We start from the raw sequence: 12,577 nt of genomic DNA, 5'->3' as shown, positions 1-12,577 counted from the left end.
TCAAAAATTTGTACATGTTTATTAACATTTGTGATTCATATTTTGGGTCTGTATGTTACATTACTGATACTGATCCTGAATCTGTAATTCACTGATTGCTGGTTATTTGTGTGTAGTTTATAAATCAATAAAGCACTTTGATCTTGATTTGTTTTAAACTACATAAACGGAGTATTTTTTTCCTGCAGCAAGGACCATAAACAGAAGCGTGTGATATTTCCCTGAAATGCTGGGCCCATGGTGATTGTTAGATTAGATAAGGCCTGTCCAACATGCCTGATGTTGGCTGGGTTTGACTCTGTCCAGTCACTCTGAAATTATTGCAGGAAGCTGGATGTTTACTTCAGCAGAATCTGACAAATGCACTATGTTCTTCTATGGATAATAGTAAAATTAGGCAAAAATCTGTCAACAGCTTGCTGTCTGGTTCCATGCTCAGACCTTGTTTACTTGGCCCAATTAAGAAGACAGCCTGGCCTCAGTAAATACCATGCTCTGAAGTATTACCCTTCTAATATGCTTGTTAAACCACTGGTTTTTTCCAATTTATACTTTCATTTTGCAGTCATTTTCAAACAATATTGGATAATGCTTTAATGGATCTCTTTCCTTGCTGGCTATACAAAACATTCATTTAAACATACATCAGTTCTACAGCATCTTCACCATGGTTGTGTTCTTATTGCAATTTAATGTTACAAGCTGTTAACCAAAGTAGCTGATGCCAAAATAATGCTAGTATCCAGTCCAAAAGTTCCAACCAAAACCATTACTGTATCTTATGCTTATCTTCCAATTAACCAGAGCCTCTTCTGCTTAAAAATAGGTACCATAAACTATACATGTACTTATGCTAAGCAAACTACTGAAGCCTAAATTTTTTCTGCCTACATTTCTGCAAAGCTAAATACTCAGTAGGGTTAATGGAACTCATCCTTTTCCCTGTTCTCTCATTCTAGTGATAAGGATATCATTGGCTCTTCACCAAAACAACCTTTCAGTAGAAAGCTGTAGGTATTCAGTATATAAGCCTGCATTAAGCTATTTAAATTACAAATTCAAATCATCTAACTCGCAAGAATTTGTTTAGCATCTAATATTATAAAAATGTATGTGTAGGTGCAATGTAGACCTCTGCTCTGGAGCAGGTGTGCGCACACCCACTGGCCACAATAAACCTCTTATCTGGTTTGTTTTTATTCACTTCCTGTGAAGGGCACTCTATATTTTTTTCACATTCAGTTCCATACTTTAAAACTTGACTCTCAATATTTAGCCTGACTAATTCTTGAAAAAAACAGGTTGTTCTCTTCCAGTATCCATTTTATAACATCTCTTTCACATGGAAGAGTTAACATCTCACCTAAGCCTTTCTTTTAAGGAAGAACAAACCAATTCTTTCAACTCATCTTGAAATTTCTTATCATACTTGTTGCTATCTTCTGGATTCTTTCCAAGTTATCTTTATGTTTCTCCAAGCATGTTTCTCAAAAAATATACATAAGATTTGTATAAAGCTTTATCAATCCGAAATCATGTATATCTTGAATACCCGACTCTTGCTAAGACATCCTAGGATGTTCCCTTTCATTTTTGCAAGAATATCACATTTTTGGGTCAGACTGCAACATCCAGATCCACTTTTGCAATATGGTTGCATAGTCAGTTTGTCTCAATTTTCTAATTCAGCTTCTCTTAATATATAATATTTCACCTCTTTGTCTTGAATCTCAGCTTGTTTCTTTCAAATCATCCCTTCAATTTATTAAGATTATTTTGAATTCTCATCCCTTCTCCTTAAAACAGCTATTCTAGGTTTGACTTACCGGTAAAATGCATTATATTCTTTACTCCATCACCTGATCCATTAATGAAAATATCAAATAGATTCAGACCCAGAACAGACTTCTGCAAGGTTTCACCTGAAATGTCTTTTGGGGTGGGCAGTAAATAAGTGACTCTTCCTCCAGAAACAGAGTTTTCCACCAAGATGTGTTCATCTGGCAATGTTTTCACACAGAACATATTTGTGCAATTATGTCATCACATCCACAACGCAGATGAAGCACTAAATGTGATATAGCCTGACTTTTAGCAAAGTTTGCAACACAGTTCCAGGTGACATTTTCATAAACTAATTTGTTGTGGTTTAACCTCAGCCAGGAACTAAGCACCACACAGCCGCTCGCTCATCCTGCCCCCCACGGTGGGATGGGGGAGAGAATCGGGAAAAAAAAGTAAAATCTGTGTGTTGAGATAAAGACAGTTTAATAGGACAGCAGAGGAAGAGAAAATAATAATGATAAAAGAATGTACAAAACAAGTGATTCACAATGCAATTGCTCCCCCCACCCGCTGACCGATGCCCAGCCCGTCCCCGAGCAGCGATCGCTCCCCCCCGGCCAACTCCCCCCAGTTTCTATACTGAGCATGACGCCATATGGTATGGAATAGCCCTTTGGCCAGTTTGGCTGTGCCCCCTCCCAGCTTCTTGTGCACCCGGCAGAGCATGGGAAGCTGAAAAGTCCTTGACCAGTGTAAACACCACTTAGCAACAACCAAAACATCAGTGTGTTATCAATATTATTCTCATACTAAAATCCCAAACACAGCACTATACCAGCTGCTAGGAAGAAAATTAACTCTCTCCCAGCCAAAACCAGGACAATGTCAGGCCTGTTAATCTATGAAGGCAGTGTATTTAGTGCCCTTTCTCCACATTATTCCTCCCATGATCCATTAACCTGTAGTCTCCATTCCTTCTGCTATAACTTGTCCAAGACACACAGAGCACCTCAGGATTCATTGGAGTACCAAGGGAAGCACGCGAATTAAACAGGGTGATCTAGAGCACACCGTACATGTTCTGTTCAAGGGCAGTCTGAAATAAATGCATACCAGTCATCTTTGATTCTCTGCTATCCAGTCTGTGTCGTAATGATTAAGCCAAAGACTCTCACTCTTGCAGACTCTTTCTGGACTTACTAGTACTTTGATTCTGCTTTGAATGTGGACAGACTTCAAAGAAGGGGTGAGTAACAAAGTAGTCTAATCTTGAAGTGGAATAGCAAGAGAATGAGATATGCTTGGAGGTCAATATTACGGGTTTTAATCACCCCAGGCAGAGGCAGAACTTAAATTCGGGGCCTTTTTTTCCTGGCTTGTACTTTAATTGCTAAGTTACTTCTAAAAGTGAGCTGGCAGCTCTTCGGTCTACATTTAGAAGGAAGGCAGCAGCAGCAATCCAATCTGAGAAAACCAACTGAATTGAACCTTTCGGGTAATAAAGGCGGATGAACTCACAAATCCTGAATCCCCACAGTGACTGATACTGAGCTGTTCAGCACCATTAAGATTGGCACATTTCTGTGAAAAAATGAAGGCAGATTGTTAGAAGCCTATGGAACTAGTGTAAAAAAAATTAACACATAGCACTTCAGGCAATGCTGCCTTTGGAAGGTAGCTGAGATTAAAATTTTTTGGAATATAGTACTGAGGTTTGCTTCTTTCTGTTTAAGAGCTCCTTTAGCATCTAAAACTGAGCCCAGCCTGAAGTTATGGAGGCTAACGTATAAAGCAAAAATATAAATGATCTTAAGGGGTCTCCCATTGAACTGAACAGAAAGGCCAGTTAGTTATTACATGTGAAACTCCTGCCATTGAGCCCAGGCCTGGCAGTCCAGCAAAATCAAGAGGACCCTCCCAGAAATGGATGGCGAGTCTGCACCACCCATTAACACCTCTTAAAATCAATGACAGAACTCTTAAACAACAGCAGACTCAAGGCATGATCTAAGCTTGTGCTGTTTCTCTTGAAATATTTTTATTCATAAATCATTTTAAGATTTGATTCACGCTGAAAATCTGGATAATTATTTAATGCATGAAGTTCATAATCATCTATATCTACCCTGCTTCAGCAGTTACATTAATCAGAGAATAACTGTTGTGCAGCAGCTCAAATGACTTGGTAAATTGCATAAGCAGGAGTTTACTTTTTCTTTTCTCTCCTAAATGCTGGATAACAATTACTGTTTAGTACATGAACAGGGCTGTACAGCAGGTAACACAACCTTAAACACTTCAAGAAACACTTTTAATCAGCTTTTCCTTAATTTTGCCTGCTGTGTGGAAAACTGTAGTATATTTGTAGAATTATTGTGCCGATTTGCTAAATCACAACCTAACTCTTAAATGGAGGGAATGGTCACAATCAAGGGCACAAATTTTAAAAATATGGAAAATGAAAGCAAATACAACATGCTTGACTGATTGCAATCATTAGATTAGAACATTCTAATAAATATATTGTTAATTACATGTTCTCAAATTACCAAAACGCACTTTCTCTACTCCTGGTGCTTCACAGTACTGTGAAGTTTAAATATCCTAACTGCATAAACATTTTAAATATTAAAGTTATCCTTGTAGATCCCCACTGCGTTGCACCTGGCACATAGATGATATCCTCATAGCCTGAAAAGCAAGAACCGAACCTGGGAAGGTAGAACTCAAAATGTGGAGCCATTGCAACGAACAGGTGATATTGTTCATAATTTAAAGGTAAGCATAATCAGCTTTCATCAAATACTCTCTAAAATGTACAGGTTTACTGGTTCTTTAAAACAGAAACAGCTGGTTAGTCAGTCTTATTCTACATCATTAAAACAGCAATGCCTACTGGTAAACCTTTCCCTTAAATTGTAATTATATGACGGTACTACTATTCTTTAGATGCCCATCACAGCAAAAGCGGCAATACCGTGTGGAAATTTTCAAATACCTTAAACTCACACTAAGTAGACAAGCTTGCAAAGTGCTGGTGTAATCTCGCTAGTCTTCATTTGTGTGAAATGCCAGGATAGTTTGGAAATGCTGTTTCCCAGCTCTTCCAGGGTTTTAGGGAATAGTCTTTGCAGCCATGGACAGAATTCTGCTGACTTGTGACAGCTGACAGGGAAAAACTGGGTTTCAAATGGTGCCCCCCATCAAATATTTAGGAGAACCATAGTACAATTGCCCGTGCAGTTACATATTGACTAAACTTGTTCAAATCATCTGTTAAGACACTGCAGACTAACTATACCTTTTGTTTGCCCACTTTCCCAATCAGCCAGTAAAAGCACAACAACATGAGGAATGAGTCAGATTATCTTCTTACAGTACCAATTTCTGCTACTAGAATTAAACACCAGGTTCAAGGGCCCAGCTCCCGTAGGTGCACCACAGCACACAAAGTAGGCATTTAGGGTCCCTTCATTGCCAATAATGACCTAGGCACTTCTGGAAAGGCAGGCAGAAAGTTTGTTTAACACTTCAGTACTTCTCTGGAGCTTAGACATTCTCTGGAGCAAGCCACCCCATTACAGTAATCAAACATTGGTCAAATCTGCATATCTATATCTGAGTTAGTCACAGAAGCTGCTTTTACAATTAAAGAAGTGAAAATGACACTAATGGGTGTGACTCACCCATGATGAATTGCTCTCTAAAAGTGCCCTTTTTTCCCACTGCCTGCAAAGTAGTAGCTTGGGAACATGCATTTAGATGCAATCATCTGAACTTAGGTTCATCAGAAGTTAGTTGAGGTGAAACACACGCTGCATGTGTCCTTCTCCTCGAGCTGAGAGCCCTGTTCTGTGGATTGACGACCCAATTTTTTAAGAGATGGGGACCAACAACACTTTGTAGCCTTGTGATTAGCATGCTTTGCCTTGGCTGTTCTATCTTGGGCAGAGGCTGTAGCCACCAGCCGGTAGGCTTTGGCAGACGTGCCTTTTCTCCTCCTGTTGAGGCTGCCCAGTTAGGTAGTCAGGAGTGCAAGAAATGTAGATGTGAAGCACGATTTAGTGTACTGATTGGGCACTCAAGAGCAAAGAGCAAGAAACATGAATTTAATCTACTGATTAGGTACTCATCAGGGAGAAATCATAGATTCTGGTCCCTCCTCCCTTGATTATTGATATTTTAATACTATTTTCTAAATAAAAACTTCTAAACCGTTCAGGAAGCAACATATAGCCAATGCCTGTAACTTGTACAGGTCTCAGCTCACTTCCACACAGCTTGTAGCTCAGCTAAATGAGTTCCACTGTTGATAGCAGTGATTTTCACTATAATTATGCTAAGGTTTTACAGTAATCATACTGCAGCAACACAAACTTCTAAAAATACCCTTGTGATTTTTTACAAGTTCAGCCAGATTTTTTTAAGGCATTGAGTATTTATTGTGTCTTCAAAATATATTGAGATTCATTTAACATAGCCAATTATGAGCTGCCTGAGGGGTTTACATAAACGCTTCATCGACCCGTCTGAAGTTAGTCCCATTAAACATGAATGAGTCCAAGCTGGACTTGTTACGTTGCTAGTTTCTGAACTTTCCCAGTGGGCACTTAAAAAATATGCAGCTATTTTACATTAGGAAGTGTCTTTCTTTGTGCGGGTCTGCTTCATTCTTTTTCTTTTTTTTTTTTCTTTTTTTCTTTTTTTCTTTTTTCTTTTTTTCTTTTTTTAAGATAGCATGAAAACAAAGCACAGAGCCCAGCCAGAACTTACTGAAATCTCTGCCTTATTTTGCATTTTCTATTCCAGTAGTGTAAAAGACCTGTTCAAGAAAAAGGCACAAAAGGAGTCAAAGTGCCTTTGGTAGCCACTAGAAGTACAATACAAATAAAGAATGTCAGCAACAAGCAATCCTCCAAGAGTTTGAAAAGTGTCTTGAAGCAAAGAAAACAATGTTCCAGCTCAACTTCCCATTAAAAAATGTCTATTGCAATTTGAGCATGTCAGCTACATCCACAAATCTCATGTGATTTCTTCCACTTAGCAGCATGAAAAACAGCAAGTAGAATTCCAGTACATTACAGCATTTGAGCATATGCTTATACCTACCTCTAAGACAACAACAGACTAATGCAAAAAAATGAAATTAAATCTCTGCTTAAGAGCTTTCATGAATCAAAAGTTGAACTTTTTAAGTAAAACCTGACTCTTAAGGAATATTTAGACAAAGTACAATCCTCACTGTCCTACAGAAAGAACAAGAATTTAATGTTCCTTTGTATCTGTTTTAATTTACCATAAGCCATGAGGATTTTACCTACTGTTATTTTACTACATTAATAAATGACAACTGGCATTAAGTATCTAGGGTTTTTCTAGTGAGATTTTATAGTAATAGACAATGAATGTAAAAGCCACTCGGAAAATGAAAAGCCAAGCCCTCTAACAGGGAAAAGGTTGCAAAACAAAGAAGAAGAAAAATGTTAGCTATTGGTTTTTCATTCTCATTGGTCTTGCCATTTTATTAGGGGTTTAAATATAAGTGTTATTTTTCTGAACAATATCCTTAGATTCCTATGTTATATATACTTTTGCTTAATATTATTTTATTTTAAATGTTTATTTTAGTATTTATTAAGACAAAAGACTTAAAGTGGAATGCTTCAACAAAAGGACTAATTCTACTGTGAATCAGTAGTGGAAATTGCAGAGCATTTCATGATATTGCACCTCTATAAGAGAAAAGAAAATGTATTACAAATTATTTATTTTTTGTTCTCAGTGTTGTAGCTGCCACGTTTTTCATCTCTCTCTCACCATTCAACAAGCTGTCTCAAAACATCCTAATAGACTTTGGCAACAAGCCATATTTCATACATGCTTAATTGAAGATCTTGGCCTAATCTTTTGCTATGCCATACATATGCATTTTAAGTAAAGTATAAGTAACTGGGACTGTTATTAACTACAGAACAAATGCAAATGGATTATATAATGTATTTCTGTAATGCATGTATTTTGAGCCAATAAAATGACCTTTGAAAATTACTGAGATGTGTGAAAATGCCATTTACTGTAATAGGAATCGGCAAAAGAAGGTGAACTGTAGGTGAGGCTTAATACTCCTTAAATTTTCAAAATCTAGGCAACACTCAAAGGCTGTGCTGTGAATATTTAATCATCTTTTGGAAATACATGCAATACACATGCATCATGCAAAAGTGTTAAGCTTTGTTGCCATCTCATTTAAACCAGCATGGTTTTCCATTTTAACACTTTCTTATTAATACTACATTCATTTCTAATCAGAAACAGAAGTAAATGCATGATATTAGAAGAGATTTGTGAAATTATAATTTATTAACACTACTTGAACACTACCATCGTCAAAAGCAGAGATTTTGACAAGATAAAACATTTGAAAAGTGAAAAATCACTGATTTGAATATCTTACAGTTTAAAGAACAATGCAAAAGGCAATGACATATTTGGAGATTCTGAGGCCATTTTGTGATAGAGGTTCCACTAAACTGTAAAAATTAAAATTCAACTTTCACTTAAAGCATAGATTCAGGATGTTCCCTCTTGTCATACTTTCCACCTCTTTTGAGAACCTGATGAATTTTCCGAGGGTGAAGTTTTACAGCTGAGGTTTTTTACAAGTGAAGTTGTTGTTAATGGAGTCATTGATTAAAGCTATTACCCAAGTAATTTTTTATTTCCAGAAATGATTACAAGAATAAAATAGAAGGGATTCTCCCAATCATCTCACTTAGAACTAATGAGGAAATCCTGTGCAGTAAGTATTAGTTAAGATTGCTATTGGGTTTTTTTAAATTGTTATAACTGTATAGCCCACAAGAAGAAGGACAAGGCCAATGGCTCAAATGAACCTTAGATAGTACTAATGTGAAAATATTCAGCCAGTCATGTCCAGAACTTAACAGGCAGTTGGAAGCTAAGATGCATAGGAGGCAGGATCAAAATAAAAGTCCATAAAGCACAAAGATACCCTGATTTGAGGACTGGCCTTTCACACAACCTTGGTCTCACTACCACAACGCTTTGTACAAAGGTTTTCACTGCAAGTAGGCAGTTTCGAAAGTAAGCTATTCACTGCAAGTGGGCAGTTTTGAAAGTAAGCTTTGGCTGGTATCTGACAGTGGTCATTGTGAAGCCTCAATACTGCAGATGTTTTGCATTGGTCCAGAATAGCAGTGAATCATATTTTGAGTTAAAATGAAATGTGTTCAGGTTTGTATTATATATGTCCTTATTAGAAACACTGGATGTATGCATCCCCTGCAAGTTTATTTTTTATGTACTGGGGGTTTTTTAGTAATTAGTAAAAATAAGGGATTGCATTTAGAAAAATTACTGTAAAATGAAGTTAGAATTTAAAGGATAGAGCAGAAATTGTGGAGTGAAAACATTAAAGAAACATTGCATCATTTCCAAAGTGAGCATCTCCAAAGTCGCCACTTAGAATCTTAAGAACCTAGCTTAATGAAATCTAAACTTTTCTCATTTACAGAAGGTAAATGAGCAGAAATGTACAGAAATTAGTATTGAAGGCAACCAGTTTTATGTTTGTTTGCCTTGTCAGTACATGACAACAGTAAGAATTGACAAGAAAAACTAACCAATTTTTAAAAATCAGCTTCACTGGAGGCCTACAAATAGTAGTGGTTTTAACTGTAGCAACAGGACTCTATGCAGTCTCTGCAGTGAAGAGTCAAGATTTATTCCTACTTATGGCTGCCTTAGAAATTAACCATGCTCTGCATTTCACTAGCATATCACTTAAGGCCAAAAGGGAGCATTTTGATCATCTGCTTTACTATCTAGGGAGTTGCGTTGACATTTTTTCATTATTATAATGTGCCTTCATATGTCTATGTGCCGAGTGCCTTCAAATCACAATGAAATTGTCAATGGAAGTTTCAGTTTCATAGATTTTAAGGCTAGAAAGGACCATTGTAATCATTTTGTCTGACTCCCTGCATAACACAGGCCATTATTTTTACCAAGTGATTCCCAAATCAAACACATGACTTCTGGTTGAGCAAGATAACACCTTCTGGAAAATAATTCAGTTTTGATTTCAACTGCTAAAGATTCCACCATTATTCTCAGGAAAATGCCCTCATTTTTAGCCCCCGTCACCCGTTATTTCTAATTGCAGCTTGTTTTCAGTTTTCAGCCTTTATGTTACATTATGTTATGGGGGGTTTTTATCTACTTAAGAGCCCTGAGGAAAGGCTGAGATGGTTTATTTTTTAATATTTTAATAGGCATTCATCTATCAGGATTCAGCCTCTTCTCAATCTTCTTACTACTAGCGTTCTTTGTGCTAAACTCATTTGATGACAATTCTTTTTTCTCTCCATCAGTGCCACTTTCTTGCCCTTGAAAACACTTTCAGATGTTTTTCTTTTAAAATTATTTTGGATCATAGTAACACCTCTCTCTAAAAAAGTACATCCAGAAAAGAGGCAAAAGGTCCTTTTAATCTAATAATATAATATTTGTAAAGAAAGAACTTGTGTGACAATACTAGATTTTGCTGAGATTCTTTGCACATACTCACATTTCACACACATGCCTAAAATTATTCATACTTAGTTCAACATACATGAAAGAACAGTCTGGTCCAACAGTTTTTCAGAGCAAATGAAGCCAACAGAATGACTCTAGAATGACAACAAAAGAAGAACAAAAGGTATTAGCAAGCTGTCAAGTGGAGTCTTTAACCTTTTAAACAGTATGACGATATTAATAATAGTATAGTTGTTATTAAAAAAAAAAGAAAAAAGCTCAATGCAGAACACGTGTTCAAAGTCAGGATGAAACAAGCAGATGACGGAGACACTAATTTGATCAGTACGTCTACAACACTATATACACTTCTACCCAAAACCAGTTTTGTATTGGAAAGTTTTGTTGCAATATCTATGATAACTTCGGAAATTATTTCTTGTCATCACAACTATGTTGTAAAAACCTGCACTACAGTACAGTATCGTCCACCAGTGTAAGCCTTTTTACATATATATAACTGCATTTAAGTTTGGAGATCTTTTCTATTTTAGAAAGGGTAAAACAGTCAAATCCCTGCTATGACAGACAGCCTAAGAGACACTGAAAAAATAACACAGTAGGCTGGTGAGTATAGTCTCATGGCCACAACAGCATGAGAGAGGAAAAGAAATATTACACAAAGAAATGAAAACAGATTCTAGAAATGCTGCGAAATCAGCCAAAATAATGCATATTGTAAATGCCATTTCTTGAGCTACATAGAAATGTGAGGGTTGACTTTGAAAGAAAAACGGTGTGTAAAGACAGAAACAAGAGAACTAGCAAACTGACCTCCTTAATCAATGGAGCTGTAAAGAGTTATTTATTAATGTAGTGTTTGGACATGGCATGATAGATATTTAAACTGATGGTTGGGATGGTGTGAACAGCAGGCCTTGTATTGACCTTCTGAACAAAGGCAATCTCACTGAGAATTTGTAAGTATTCAAAATGTCTTATTACTATCAGAGTAAATCTGGACACCAAAGTTTAAATAAAAAAAAAAATAAATGATTCGTATACCAAAATGACTAGAAACAATGCAGAGTAGCAACCACAGGACAATAAAAAAGATCAACTAACAATAACCCAGCGTAGTGCTCTGCGGCCAAATACAAATAAATGTCGAATGTTCTTTAAACCAATAAGACCCAAAACTGATGTCCACCCTATTATCAGAGTCACAAACCAGGTAACTAACTTACACTCATGCTACCTTACTCATTATTTTTTTTTATATTATGGACATTGGCAGATTAGCCTGATGAGTTCTGGAGCTGATCTTCACACCAGAGTACTAATGCTGATTTAGAGGGCTTTCTCTGTGTTGCAAATGCTAGAAGGAAAACAAAACCTGAACCTTACTTAGAGCAATGTCCCAGAAAAAAGGAAAGAAGGGCAGCTGAGTGGAAAGGGATGAGACCTCACATCTTGATTTCCACTCCTAGGATTGTCTTTCTTTCTTTTCCAGTCACATTCTCCCATAAATATGCACATGTGACATAGGACAGGGGTTAAACCAGTGCTGCCTTTTTCATTCTGTGCAGGTGAGACCTATGCTTCCAGCTGTCTGCTTGCTACAACAGGAGGGACCTGGACTCTTCTCTCTGCCACCCCTCAAAAGACCCTGTAATTTTGGTGTGGTTAGGGGGGTCAAGCCTCCTCAAGATAAGGAGGACCCTGAACACAGGTTTTTAGGATACTTTTGGCATCATTGTGTGCTGGAAAAAGAGATTACTTTTCTCCATTAGGCATCTAATCACAGCAGAAGGGTAGGCAGCCGGAATCCTGCATGAAGTCTCCTTTGTTTTTCCTCTCAATTCCCCATACAGACAACAGAGAGAGATGAGGTATAGCTTGGGTTCCCATGGTGGCTTCCAGATGTCTTCAGATCTTCCTTCTTCTTTCCATTGTCTCCAACAGAATATGTTAGGTCTACTGGGGCCATAGGTGTGAGCATAGTACCATTATTTAATTGCAAATAGTATTTGGATGGATTTTAATGAGAATTGCCAGTCTTTTGAGAAGATAAATACTAAATGCTAAAAAAAACCAAAGTAAGTGATTGAACAGCCTGTTTGCGTGTTTGAGCATAATGGCACTGAGAGCGTGAAACACCGTGCCCTGTGATTAGAGCACATAATGCCATACCACTTTTTTTTCCCAGAGACTGCAGTGACAGTTTGTTGGATAAGATTGAAGCTATTTTTCA

This window comes from Mycteria americana, chromosome 1 (assembly GCF_035582795.1).
Source record: "Mycteria americana isolate JAX WOST 10 ecotype Jacksonville Zoo and Gardens chromosome 1, USCA_MyAme_1.0, whole genome shotgun sequence".
NCBI lineage: Eukaryota > Metazoa > Chordata > Aves > Ciconiiformes > Ciconiidae > Mycteria > Mycteria americana.
This window is presented reverse-complemented; position numbering follows the sequence as displayed.